General features: G+C 51.8%; 1 protein-coding gene across 5 annotated transcripts in view; it reads left to right on the forward strand.

Moving 5' to 3' along the window:
- Window positions 1-14,154, forward strand: part of SYNDIG1 (synapse differentiation inducing 1) — a 142,378-nt gene that overhangs the window by 48,416 nt on the left and 79,808 nt on the right. For 2 of the 5 annotated variants that reach the window (XR_010600009.1, XM_005293528.5), the window contains exon 1: window positions 1,137-1,275. The exons of 2 other annotated variants lie outside the window; for them this stretch is intronic. The gene's annotated coding sequence lies outside the window, so the exon portion shown is untranslated. Of the gene's footprint in view, window positions 1-1,136; window positions 1,276-1,584; window positions 1,929-14,154 lie in introns of those variants that run through there. One more of the 5 variants, XM_005293527.5, reaches the window with a different exon arrangement.

Raw genomic sequence — 14,154 nt, forward strand, 5'->3', positions numbered from 1 at the left:
CTGGTGCCCTTTGTAGCACGAATTCCCTGGAGGAAGGGAATAGGGTGACCAGATGTCCTGATTTTATAGGGACAGTCCTGGTATTTGGAACTTTTTCTTATAGAGCAGGGGTCGGCAATGTTCGGCACGCAGCTCGCCAGGGTAAGCACCCTGGCGGGCCGGGCCAGTTTATTTACCTGCTGATGTGGCAGGTTCGGCTGATCGCTGCCCCAACTTGCCGCGGTTCGCTGTCCCGGGCCAATGGGGGTGGCGGGAAGCGGCGTGGGCCGAAGGATGTGCTGGCCGCGGCTTCCCGTCGCCCCCATTGCCCCGGGGCCAGGGCCAGCTCCAGGCACCAGCTTACCAAGCAGGTGCTTGGGGCGGCACTCTGGAGAGGGGCAGCAGGTCCAGCTGTTCTGGGGCAATTCGGTGGTCGGTCCCTCACTCCTGCTGGGAGCGAAGGACCTCCCGCCGAATTGCCACCGCAGATCGCGATCCCGGCTTTTTTTTGTTTGTTTGTTTGGCTGCTTGGGGTGGCCAAAACCCTGGAGCCGGCCCTGCCCGGGACAGCGAACCGCGGCCAGCGGGGTCCGATCGGCTGAACCTGATGCGTCTGCAGGTAACTAAACTGGCCCGGCCGGCTAGGGTGCTTACCCTGGCGAGCCCGTGCCGAGCCCGGTTATATAGGCACCTATTACCCCCCATCCCATCCCCATCCCGATTTTTCACACTTGCTATCTGGTCACCCTAGAAGGGAAAGCCTTTGCAACAGCCCCCCCCCCCTCGGCCGCCTGGAGCCTCCCCCGGGGCAGAGCTGGTAGGAAAGGCAGCGGGATCCTTGGGCTGGGGGGCCCTGGCCGGGGGCCGGTGCGCTCGGCGGGCCAGCCGTGCGGGCGCCGGGCTGCCTTTAGGACCGGGAGGGAGAGCTGCGCAGGGCGGTCAGTCCCCGGCCAGCCCCAGCCGCGGCTGCGGCGGTTCTTCGGCTCAAACCTCCGCCGCTTCGCCCGGGCAGCAGCCGCCGCCTCCCTCCCCGCGGCTCCGCCCGCCTGGGCACCCCGCGCTCCGGCAGCAGGGGGGCGGCTGGTCGCTCTGCCATGCGGGGCCGCGTTCGCCTCCTCCCCGCCAGTCCCGCGGCAGGCGCCCGCGGTGCAGCCAGGTCCCCCGCCGGCTCTGCCCTGCGCCCGCAGCCCGGGGCGCCTTAGCCCGCAGCCCGGCCTCTCCGGCAGCTGCCATGCGGGGCGCGGCGAGTGCGGGGCCCGAGCGGGGCAGCTAGAGGCGGGTCACCTTGCGGACCAGGTGAGCTCTGCGGGGGGACGCGGGTCCGGGCGCGCCCCAGGGATGCGCCCCGGCTGGGGAGCCGCGGTGCGGGCCGAAGGGAGGATCCCAGCCCGGCGGAGTCTGTAACCGCGGGGCTGCTCCTGCCCCCCTTGTCTCGGCGCCCCCTGGGGCTCCCCTTGTACCGGGAGCGGCGCTGGGCTCAAGCGGTTTATTGTCACCCCCGAGGCGCCCGGCCCGGCCCGGCCCAGGGGGGCTGGGACCCTCCCTCGGGGAGCAGCGCTGGCCCTGGCCCCGGCCCCGGGCTGCCGGGGGAGGTGGGCGCAGGTTGGCCCAGCTCCCGAGCCGGGGACGTGCCCGCGATGCCAGGCAGGGCGCCCGGCGCGGACACATCAGCCCGTCCTGCTGAACACCGAGGGGAAGTTTGTTTTCCGCCCAGGCGACCTGTCGGGGGCTCCCCGGGGAGAGCGGGTTCGCAGCCGGGGGGGCCAGCGCTCCGCTCCCGCCAGCAGGGCGCGGTGGTGGCCGCCCGGGATCCGTGCCCAACAGACCAGGTGTCAGGGCGGTGGGTGGTTAAGGGGAAGGTGTGGGCTTGGCTTGTGGGAACGGAGCCAGGCTGCTGGACAAGCGGAATCATTCTGCAAGAAGAAGCGATTTGCTCCGTCCGTTCACAGGTAGGAACCGATTCCTCTGGGGGAGGGAAGCTGGTGGGTAAAGCAAGCCCCTGGGAGTCAGCAAATGTGGGTCTCTCCTGCCGCCGATTGCTGGGTGATCTAGGGCAAGTCTGTTATCCCTTCGAGCCTGTCGGTAACATGGAAACGCAGCTCCCTCACATGGGTCTCCAACGGCTTCATTCGGGACAATTTGCAAAATGCTCGAAGGTCTTTCTGTGCAAGGGACTGCAGCAGTGGCAGATGTTCCTAATCTGAAACTAAAGTGTTGTCAGACGCTAGGACACGGATTTGTAGGTATAGTTTATACTGTGTCGTCTGCAAAGCACAATTTGTTTGCAACAAAAACGGTAGCAATGAGGCGTGCAAAGGTATATCCAGTTGTATTTTCTTAAAATAGAAAGAAAAGCTGAATTAGCCAGTGAAATGAGACACTAGCTTTAGAAAACATCTCTTGGGCTCTGACTCATAAGAATAAAAGTAAAAAAAAAGAAAAGATAAACAACTGAGGATAAGTAAAGAAAGGAGAGACGAGAAAGAACCTATGAAAAATATAACCTTTCTTGAGGGGGCTTAAACACTCCGTTAAAATAATGAGCCATGAACCCCTCTGAAACTGGGTATTAACAACCACTAAAAGATGCTTTGATATTCTTAAACCAAGGAAGATGTGCTAACTAGTATTTTCCAGGGGATTACTGTGGGTTGGAGACTGCAGCCAGAGTGAAGAATACACTTGTATCCATTCCTGTATGAAGATAGTGATTGTTAATGAGTTGTCTACCTCAAACTAGCAGCATTTGGAGCCTCTTCATACTAGTTGGAAGCTCGCTGCCCCACAGGATAAATTAATTCTCATTTTACTGGTCAAGGTGACATTTTAGAGAGAATTTTGTATCTGCAGCTCATGTGCGTGTTTATGAAAGATAAATGTATTTGTAATAAATTAAATCAAGCCAAAGAACATTGCATTCCACCACCACCACCACATACTTAATACATCACGCAAAGAACTAAAGCTCTTAGTTATACAAATGCAGATATAATGCAGTTGCACTATATATCTGCAGCATATTCCATTGACCCTCATTCTGCATTCAGTATTCCTAATGTTTTGGCTTCGTAGGATGGTATCAGAAGGTGAAGCGTATTATAGCAATGCCCACTAATGCCCTGATATGCTTCTCTTCCTTCCCATTATAAATGCCTATCCGCAGGCATTTATAACTCAACCATAAATGTCTCAGTCCAGGACAGCGTTAAAACCAGTTTGGTCTGCTATTAAACTAAGACTGCATAGCCAATTAGGTTTGCTGACTTCAGAATTTGTGTGTGCATCCTTGTGTTTTTTCGGAAACAGAAATTTGACAGGTCATGATTTACATTGTGCCAGTGGGAGAAAAGGAAAACAAAGCGAAGGTTTTAATATTAGAAATAACTAATAACTTTGGTTCAACCAAGATGTAATAAGTCTGTGTATATGCTTGGGCGCACGGCTACACAGACTAAATAATAAATCCTTTGGCCAAACTTCCCTACATGGGATTAACACAGGAGAGCCTTAGAGCTATTACAGTCTGTACGGTAACAATAAAACAAAAAGCCAGATCCTCCGCTGGCCCAAATCAGCGGCGCTCTAGTGATTTCGCTGGGGCGGTGCTAAGGATCTGGCCAGAAGGCAAAGCACGAAGTGTGATGGGTTCGGGTTAGGAGGCACTGGTTTTCCTTGCACCTGCAAAGACCGCACTTCAAAAGAGCAATGCAGTACATGTGGGATGGCCGTGTATCTCTGCAGTACACAGGCTATTTTTATACAGACCCATCCTTGTCCCTATTGCATGTATCTATCAATTAGCCTTTGTAACGGTACCTATTCCCCACCCACACAGACCTGCAAAATTTCTTTATTTTTAAGCACTGAAGTCTCGATTCAGCAAAGCATTTGAGTGTGTGGTTAATTTGAAGTCAGGGGGATTTCAGCTTTGCTGAATTGGAGCGCCAGGCCTGTTTCTTCCTCTTCCCAGAGGCCCTGGGAGAAGCAAGGGGTTATTCTCGAGGCCTGCCAAGATCTTAGGGGATCTGGCAGTTGACAGGGCTTCCCCTGCTTGCAGGTGCCCCCAGCGCAGCTCCAAAGGGGGGTTGCAGCCCACACCCAAAAGCTGGTGCAGCCCTAAGATAGCATTGCTTTTAGGGGGGGTCTCCCACTGGTTTGCAGGGGGAGGACGATGTGTGCTCTACTTCTGACAGTCCCACCCACCCTCATCCAGCAAAGCTTGGCCCTGCTCATGTGCTTAAAGTGACACACCTGCTTAAGCACCTTGCTGGATGGGGGCCCGCGGGTGACCCTCCATCGCCATCCAGAGTTCTCGGTGGAGCCAGGGCCGGGAGGGTACTAACCCCTCTCTATTTCCATGCCCCGAGCCGGGAACCCACCCGATTTTTCATCCCGTCTGGCCGTGCCGGCAGGGGAAGGTGCCTAGATCTTTGTTTCCTGCTCTCAGGGTGGGGTCTGCTAGGCTGACCCCGTGATAGGGCTGGGTTTGATTCAGCTCTGCTAGGCTTTCTAGGGCCCATTACCTGTGCTCAGGATAGGAGCTAAGAAACGTCCATAAAGGTTGATCCCAGGCCCAGCGGGATCCATGGATTTCAATGGGCTTCGGACCTGCCCCTGAACGCGTTTACCTGTGGCGGAGAGAGTGTGTCCAACCTGACTTTGGTTTATTCCATCTGTGTCCCATGCTCCTGTCACACGCCAGTCCCAGCCCAGCCCCGTTTCAGTTACTAGTGCATGGCACGTTGGCACCACTGTCTCTTTCTAGCTCCGTAATTGCTTAAAAACCTGCTAGAGCGAGCTCTGGTTTATTGCCCTGACGGTGTCAGCTTAATCTAACCCTCCTGCCCCTGATAGATGGATATTAGCTATTTACCGTACCAGTGAATTGTTTCACTGGCAAAGTGAGTTCATACGTTTGTATTTTGCCAGTGAGGGAGCATTAATTCTGAATTCTCTCTGTTTCCCCATTGGTACTGCCCGTCCTCTGCTCTGTCCTTACCTGGTAGACCCTAGCGGCCCCAGCTGAGATCAGGGTTGTGCTAAGCTCTGTACTTATGCAGTCCTTGTACTGAAGAGCTTATAGACAAGACAGAAACGGGGTGTGGGAGGGGAAACCGAGGCACAGAGGTGTGAAATAACTAGGTGAAGGTCACAGAGCAGGTCAGTGGCAGGGAGATGAATAGACTCCAGGTCTCCTGGGTCCCAATCCAGTTTCTAAAAACCTTGGCCTGCTCCGTGGCCAGCTCTGTTACAAGTGACAGTGGATTTGCCTCTATAGACTACTTGGGAAAATGTAATTGAGAAAATAGTGTAAAGTTGGCGACTCTCGGTAGAAGGAGTTCACAGGACTGAGCCCGGCAGTCGTGCACACGGCGTGAGGCCAGTTGTAGTGCAGTAGCAGGTCTCATTTCCCGTTCCCCCGTAGAGCACCAATTGGGGAAGAGCCGGAAGGTACCTGGCCTATTAAATTGGTCTCTGTCTGTCGGCTTGCGGTTGACCTGCTGTACACGTTCTCTCTGAAGCAAACTGTGATCTTGCTCGGGGTGTGGTCTGATATGGCATCATTCATTTAAATGCCTTGTCAATCAACCTAAGCATTCTGGTCGCGTGGTTACCACAGACGTGATTACCCTGGAGAATTCTCATCCTTGTCTCAGGGTTCAGGGTTCATGCTGGTTAAACAGATTGTACAGCTGATCCTGTACGATGGGGAACTGCCCCGACCACCTCAGGGGAGAGCGATGAGACTGCTGGCCCCTTGGAGTACTGGTTCCTATCTCTAGCAGGGTCTGCTTTACCATGCTGCCTACCGCAAATTGCCCATTGATGGTGATGAGGCAGGCGGTGAACAAGGACCACTGATACCATTTACGTCTGGGAGGCAGGAGGGGCTTGTGATGAAGGTATTGGTCTGAAAGCCAGTAGGCCTGCTTTCAGTTCTAAGCTTCCCTACCCCCTTCTTCTAGAAGAGATCCTTGATAGCATGTGATTAACTTCTATTCATGGCAGTGGGTGGTAGGCACCCAAATATCTCTGAGGACCTGGGCCTCAATCTATCTCTGCCTCATTTCCCCATCTGCAAGATGGCAGTTCATAGCAATTCTTTTCTCCCATCCTTTGTCTTGTGTGTTTAGACTGTAAGGTCTTTGGTGCAGGGACTGATTTTTTCCTGTGTGTTTGTACAGAGTATAATGCTGTGGGCCCTGATCTCAGAGGTGCTATTGTAACACAGATCACAATAATAGTTAGAGAGGAGAGAAGCCCTCGTAACTCACCCCCCAAGATCTCAGGAGGGAAGTCCATCTCCAGTGGAACAATGTAAGTGCAGGGTGGTTCCCGTACTGCTACTATCTGGCTCTTATCTAGCACTTCTCATCAGTAAATCTTGAAGTGCTTTGCAAAGGAGGTCAGTATTATTCTCCCCATTTTACAGATGGGGAAGCTGAGGCACGGGACAGTGACATGACTTGCTCCCAGTCACTCAGCAGGCTACTGGAGTAGAAGCCAGGTCTCCTGAGTCCTCATTCAGTGCCCCAGCAGCTGGGCCATACTGCTCCCCTTTAAGCTGCTCGAATACTAGAGTGATGGGTACACTATAAAGCCTGGAATAGAGTAGAAGAAAGTCAACGGAGTTACTCTGGGCCCTACGTCAGTGTAAATGTGATCTGAATTTATCCCTCAGTGATACTGAGAAGTCCTGGGCATTGTGACACTGCAGAGTTAAGGTTGCAACCAAATTTTCATTGAATGCCCAGTTCTGGCCCTTGCTAAAATCTACAGCAAGGGTCAGATTGGCCTTGAATGTGTGAGGTGAAGTCTGGGACCAGGGTAGAATTTTTCTACTTCATTTGACCTGTTTTCTGGTGTATGGGATGAATTCTTAATTAGGCGCAGAGGAGACAGTGAAGTCACTTTGGATTTCTACTGCATTGAATGAGAGCAGCACTTTGCCCTTCCCTACAATTAAGAATTCAATTATCCACACCAGAGAACAGATGTATCTGCAGGCTCCAAAAGTGCAAGGCAGGGCAGTTTGCTTTCCTTCTGCTTGGCTAAGTGAGTTCAGCTGCTGACTGCGGGAAGACTCTGGTGTTCGTGGCCGTTGAGCGAAGACGGGTGTCCTGGCGGGTTTCAGAGTACATCAGTGCCTCGTGCTTGCCTCCGGTTTGGAAATCTGCTAATAGTGAATAAAGGAGGAGATCTCCGGGGGGGCAAACTCCACTGTAGAGACCTAAGTGGGGCTCCCAGCAAAGTCAACTGGGAAGGCTCCAGCGTATAAAGTGAGCATGTGTGGGTTTTCCCAAAGGAAAAGAATCCCTCTTCTCCCAAGCTCATCCCACTAACACCTCTGTCGAAGGTCTGAGTGACCCCAGGCCCAGCCAGAGAGGAGAGAGGCCGGGGGCGGAGCTAAGAGACCCACACCGTCTCTGGGGGAGGGACCGGAGAAGGGGAGGCGTGAGCGGAGCAGTAGAACTGAGCCTAGCTGATGGCAATAATACCTTGCGGGTGGGGGGACACCAGGGAGGTACCTCTCTGAACGTACCTGGGCCTCCATTGGAACGTCTCTCTTCAGGCTCTGATCAGAGGTCTGCCATGAATGGGTCTGGGCTTTCAGCTCCAGGCAGGTAGGTCAGAGTTAGTTACCTGTGCTGGAAAAGCAAATGGCAGTTTAATGTCTCAGCCAAGCCAGAGTAGCATCTTCAGAGCCTTGCAAACTTAGCAGCACCAGCTGCCGCTGTTGCAATGTGGTTTGATTGTTAAGAGGCAGAGCGTAAAGCTTGCAAGCTGGAGTCTTGAGACTGAGGTAGGGCACTCCCTTCTCTTCTGGGCATATTGTCTCTGTAGTGCTCCCCTCTATCAGACCCAGGGCTGGGCCATACCACAGGGAAAAGCCAGGGGTAGCGATGCTGGACTGATTCCGCCCCTGTTTAATGGAGTTCTACCTTGTTTAGACACAGGTCTTACTGCACCTTACAATGGGGCTGCGTGCGTGAGGGTCCTCGGCTGGCATCCCGCTGGTCCGTGCCCGGGCTGTTCTGCTCTGCACGCGCTCAGGTTGGGGAAGGACAGACTGCCAGTGGGACACGCATCACTGTTGCCCAAACTGAAGAGGGGAGGCAGGTTGATCTTGTGTGTGAGACGATGGACAGGGCCGCGGGTGAGGTGGGCTCTGGCTCTAGGTGACCCTTTCTCCCACCCGTTGTCCATTTAGACTGCCAGCTCTTTCCGACAGCGACTGGCCCTAGGTATGGGTCTGTTGCGGGCCTAGCACATGGGACCCGATCACAGTTGGGCCCCTAGGTTTTACTGTCCTACAAATACTAATAAAATCGAGACAAAACGCAGCGGTTCAGCCTGAATTTCCGAACAGGTAGCAACTATGAAAAGCCAACTGCGCGCTCGTAAGCAACCCCGCTGTCTCCTTGGGAGCGCTGGGGTAAGACGCGCTTTGCATTCGCAAGCCAAAAGCTGTTTGGCCTCATCGGCTCCATTTATCAGCCTCGCACAAACCACGGGGCAGAGGGCTGTGGTCAGTGAGAGGCCTGTGCCTCACAATAGAATCATAGAATATCAGGGTTAGAAGGGACCTCAAGAGGTCATCTAGTCCATCCCCCTGCTCAAAGCAGGACCAATTCCCAACTAAATCATCCCAGCCAGGGCTTTGTCAAGCCGGGCCTTAAAAACCTCCAAGGAAGGAGACTCCACCACCTCCCTAGGTAACGCATTCCAGTGCTTCACCACCCTCCTAGTGAAATAGTGTTTCCTAATATCCAACCTGGACCTCCCCCACTGCAACTTGAGACCATTGCTTCTTGTTCTGTCATCTGCCACCACTGAGAACAGCCGAGCCCCATCCTCTTTGGAACCCCCCTTCAGGTAGTTGAAGGCTACTATCAAATCCCCCCTCACTCTTCTCTTCTGCAGACTAAACAATCCCAGTTCCCTCAGCCTCTCCTCGTAAGTCATGTGCTCCAGACCCCTAATCATTTTTGTTGCCCTCCGCTGGACTCTTTCCAATTTTTCCACATCCTTCTTGTAGTGTGGGGCCCAAAACTGGACACAGTACTCCAGATGAGGCCTCACCAATGTCGAATAGAGGGGAATGATCACGTCCCTCGATCTGCTGGCAATGCCCCTACTTATACAGCCCAAAATGCCGTTAGCCTTCTTGGCAACAAGAACACACTGTTGACTCATATCTAGCTTCTCGTCCACTGTGACCCCTAGGTCCTTTTCTGCAGAACTGCTGCCTAGCCACTCGGTCCCTAGTCTGTAGCAGTGCATGGGATTCTTCCGTCCTAAGTGCAGGACTCTGCACTTGTCCTTGTTGAACCTCATCAGGTTTTTTTTGGCCCAATCCTCTAATTTGTCTAGGTCCCTCTGTATCCGATCCCTACCCTCTAGTGTATCTACCATGCCTCCTAGTTTAGTGTCATCTGCAAACTTGCTGAGAGTGCAGTCCACACCATCCTCCAGATCATTAATAAAGATATTAAACAAAACCATGCCCTGGACTGGCCGGGGGCTGCAGGTTCGGATGAGGGACGCTGCCAGATGGGAGGGACGCTGCCAGATGTGTGTGGGGAGGTTGCTCAGCCTGGGCTATTTACTTCAATTAGCCTGTCCGCTCTCTTCTTAGCATAGCGCAGCGTGTCCCAGGCGGCACGGGACCGGGACTCATCACCCCATTTGCTCCGCTGGCTGGGTCAGTAGCTTCCCCGGGCCGGGTACTGACGGGGAGGGCGATGTGATCGCTGAGCCTCCCTCCACCTCCATCCTCAATGGGCAGAAGTGACTCGCTCGGAAGGGCAGTGTTAATTACCGGTGCAGAGCTCGTAACAGTGACCCGCTGAAGCTTCGCTAGGGTTCCAGGGAACGACCGTTCGTTCTCCAGGCTGGGAATGGACAGGAAGAATCTCCTGCCGGTAGCTCTCTTGCCAGCCAAACTATTCTTCGCTACAGCTTGGCCTGGGAACTTGGGCAAGGAGCGTTTTCGGCCCTGCGAGTGAGCCGTGAGTATGTGATGCTGGCCTACGAGCTGGGCAGCGAACTCCCCTGAGGAGGGGGGCGTGGGGGAGGGAAGCTCTATCGATCAGAGGAGCCAATGTCAATAATAAATTAGTTGCAGTGCTCGTGTACTGCTGTTGGCTTCCATTCTCCCGAGTGAATGCAATTCTACACCCGGAGCCTGAGCCCCAGAGTAGCAATACTGAAATTAATGGGGCCAGATCCCCAACTGGTGGAAATCAGCATAGGGGCATTGAAGTCACCCCTCAGGCAGCTAGAGGGGTCGCTAAGGGTCCCTGGACGGCAGTGGAGTTGTACCAGTATACGCCGGCCGGACCATACATGTGTTTCTAACGGCACACGCATCACAAAATCAAGCACCTCAAACTGCCCCCAGCTTTAGCATCCGACCAAAGTTAGAACTTCACCAAACAGTTATTGAGCATTAGAAGTCCCGGCAAGGCTCAGCCCCACCTGTCAGTAGCCCAGCGACCTGCCCCACAGCGGATCCAAGCTGACCATCCCGGCTTGATTCTGCGCTCTTGTGCCATCAGAAGACGCTGCGAGTCCTGCATGGGGAGCGTGCTCTGTGCAAAAAGGGCAAGTGGCCCATGTTCACAACCCCCCTAGCTCAGGGAGGGTCTGCTCCTGCTCCTGTCAGGCTCGGTGGAGAGTTTAGCATTGATTTCATAGGGAGCAGGGAAGGCCACAGGAGGAGCGCTGCGGTGAAACACGTCCAACTGTTGTCTCCTGAAGGAGGATCAGCTGGTCTCATGGGGAGACAGGATAAAGGGGCAAATAAAGAGATCTTCAGAGCTCTGACATCCCGGCGGGATGCTGCTGCGTGGGGTCAGGGCTGCGAGGATCTGAATGGAAAGCGATATGTTTGTAACAAGGGAATGAGCTCTTGTTGTTGTTTATATTGTAGCAGCAGGGAGAGGCCAGCCAGGGCTCGGCATTGTGCTAGGCGTGCGGACACTGAGGAAATGACCGTCCCTGGCCCAACGAGTGAGAATTTTAAATCTCTCCCTGACCTGCCGTTCGGCAGAAGTCAGTCTGGTAACTCCAGGTGACACATCCGGCTGAAATAAAAGCCACTTTGCAGCACACACGGTGGCAGTGTTAAAGCCCAAGTGAAGGCCCAGTGCAGACGCTTCTTATTTCATACCCAAGCACTCCCCTTAGCTTTGCATTTTGACCCTTAGTTCCATCCCGGCTGGGACCCTGATTCATTTCTGCGCGTTTCAGAAGCGAACTCTGATTCTAGTTTTAAAGAGGAAACTCGGCTTTCATCGGAGAGGTGCAGCAACGACTAACAGCAGCGTTCCCATCCCCAACGCAGCGATGTCCTGCTGGAGGACCCAGCTTTCAAAAGGTTGGCAAATGAAACCCATTGTGCCCCTTGCCGAAAGTGTGGGTAGCCTGGGCTGAGGTTGGTAATCGGATACATCTTCCACTTTCTTAGGGCTTGCCTACACGAATTGTACCGCTGTCGTTTTACCAGTCTAATGACCCGTGTGACACTCTTACTCCAGAATAAGAGAGCCTTTTTCCAGTTGAGTTTCTATTGCTTTCAAAGTGACATCAGCTCAACTGGAAAGAGGCTCTCTTATGTTGGAAGAAGCTTGCCCACATGGGGAGATAGGCCAGTATAACTATCTCGGTATAATTAAGCCACTGAATTTCCCCATAGAGATGAGCCCTCACATGCTCTCTGAGCCATGAAATAGTTAATGTAACGTAATCACTAAGACCCATTGAAATCAGTGGTGCAGTTCATGCTTCTGAGCAAGATTGTTTCTGGCTCTCTGCAAACTCAGGCAGACACCTGCATTGGTTACATTCAGGCTACGTTTTCAAGGCTTTTTTCACAACCACAACAGCTAGAGACTTGCTTTTTTTGTAAATGAAAGCTGAGTTTCTGAAGAACAGTTGAGAGGCCTATTGTGTTGCTCTAGCTGGTTCTTCGGGTGCACTTCATATTCTGGGGAACACTATCCTAATAGATTAATACCCCCCCCCAAGAACTAAATCAATATAGAAGTTTATTTATTGTGATGAGGGTTTTCAGAAGTGCTCAGCATTGGCTGAGTTCTGCCCCCAGTGAAATCCATGGTAAAACTCCCGTCAACTTCAGCGGGAGGAGGGTTAGGCCAACAATGAGTGCTTCTGAAAATCACATCCTTAAAACAGATCATTTACAGATGAAAAAGTCAAAAATCTTGAAAATGTTCATTCAAAACCCCATTTTTTTTCAGTTAAAATGTTTTGTTTCAATAATTTTCAAGTGTTTTGACTTTTTTTTTTCACTCATTAGCTTAAATTTCTAAACGAAAAGTCACCGCGAACCAGAAACCTGGCATTTTTGTTTTGAACAAAACGAAGTATTTCAACAATTTAGTAACTTTATTTTCAACATTGTTTAGAATTTGGAGATCTGTGCAAACTGGCCCTGTATCATCAAAACCAAAATTGTTTGTGAATTAGCATTTTTTGATGAAAAAGCAATTTGTGAAAAAAAATTCCCAACCAGCTGTATGAACAGGCTGAGAATGTTCATAATTTCACATAAGGTTCTTTTGAACAATGGACTAATACGGCATGGGGGCTAGACCTGATAGCCAGACTCCGACTTCACAAAGTGACACACACACAGGCACAGCTAAGAAAATTGTCTGTAACTCTGTTTGCACATGCATAGCAGGAAGGGCAAGTACCATGGTCGGTGCTTTATCTTTGCTTCAAAATTCTTGTCCTCATATGCCTCTGAAATATGTCTGGTTTCACTCTGGTAAACCTGTGGCTCAGAAATACAAAGGACTTGTGAGGGCTTGGAATCAGACTGTCTGCTGAGGGTTCATCCTTGCTGCTTTACTGCTGAGAAATGTATAGATAACTCTGAGTCCCTCGGTATCTATTGACCTTGTTTTCTACTGCACAACAAAATTTGTTGGCATTCAAGTTGATCATTGATTAAAGCTTAGTGGCTCGCAGCTCGGGAATTTCCCCTCAAAAGAAATCGGTGACACCTTTTATTATTTTGCTGTCACTGTATTCAAATAAAGAGAGGTAAGCATCTCACCCAGCCTGTGCTCAGAACACTGGGACAGTGCCTATTAAGGGTGGTGCGTGGTTAAGCAGTTACAGATTATGGCACGAGGGATAAGCAGTTTTCCTAGAGTGTACGGCGTATCCTGATTGACCATCCAGTGACGTTTTCTGAGATATGTGAGATGCAGGATTCCTTGAGAATCACCTCTGAATTAGGGGAATGCATTAGCCCTATTACTATAGGAATGCTGAGTGGAAATACAGTTCATTTTCTCATCCTTGCAGTAATTTCAGACATTTTTCAGAGTGGACCAACCAAATGATCCTTCCTGTTTAAGAAAAGGCCTGTTGGTTTAGGATCGTAATTCAAGTGGGTGGCCACCAGCCAGTTAATCATTAGCTCTGCCCTGGGTGCGTTGAAATCAATGGCAAAATGCTCTTGGGAGAGTGGCGCCTTAAGAAATGTATGTGTTACTTCACCTTTAAGGTCTGGAACTTCTGGTGTGGCATTCCTAGCTGGAGACCGAACTTGGCCTCTGGGCTACACTTAAATGAGATCAGCCTGGGTACGCCATTCAGGGCTGTGAAAAATCTCATGCCGTAAGCCACATAGTTAGGTCAACCTAACCCATGAGGTGGACACTGCTCGGTTGATGGCAGAATTCTTCTGTTGACCTAGCAACTGCCTCTGAGAGGTGGATGAACGATGTTGATGGAAACACCCCTTTGGTCGAGGTAGGAAGTGTTGATGTTATGGTGCTCTAGCGCCATTGCTGCGCTGCCGTAGTGTAGACATACCCTCCATGATCACCATAGCAACTAGAGTGGCCATTGTTTGCTTTTTTTTTTTCTCAAATCACCTACATGACTGAAACAACGAGGAGTCCGGGGTACCTTAAAAACTAACTATCTGTTAGTCTTTAAGGTGCCCCTGGACTCCTCGTTGTTTTTGTGGCTACAGACTAACACAGCTACCCCTCTGCTAAGTGACTGAGGAGTCTAAGTCCCAAGATTTAGGCACTTACAGCCAAAATCCCATTGGCTTTCTATGAGATGTAGGCGCCAAAGTGCCTAAGTCACATTTGAAAATGTCACTTGGCTCCTAAGTCACTTAAG

This window comes from Chrysemys picta, chromosome 3, assembly GCF_011386835.1.
Source record: "Chrysemys picta bellii isolate R12L10 chromosome 3, ASM1138683v2, whole genome shotgun sequence".
Lineage (NCBI taxonomy): Eukaryota > Metazoa > Chordata > Testudines > Emydidae > Chrysemys > Chrysemys picta.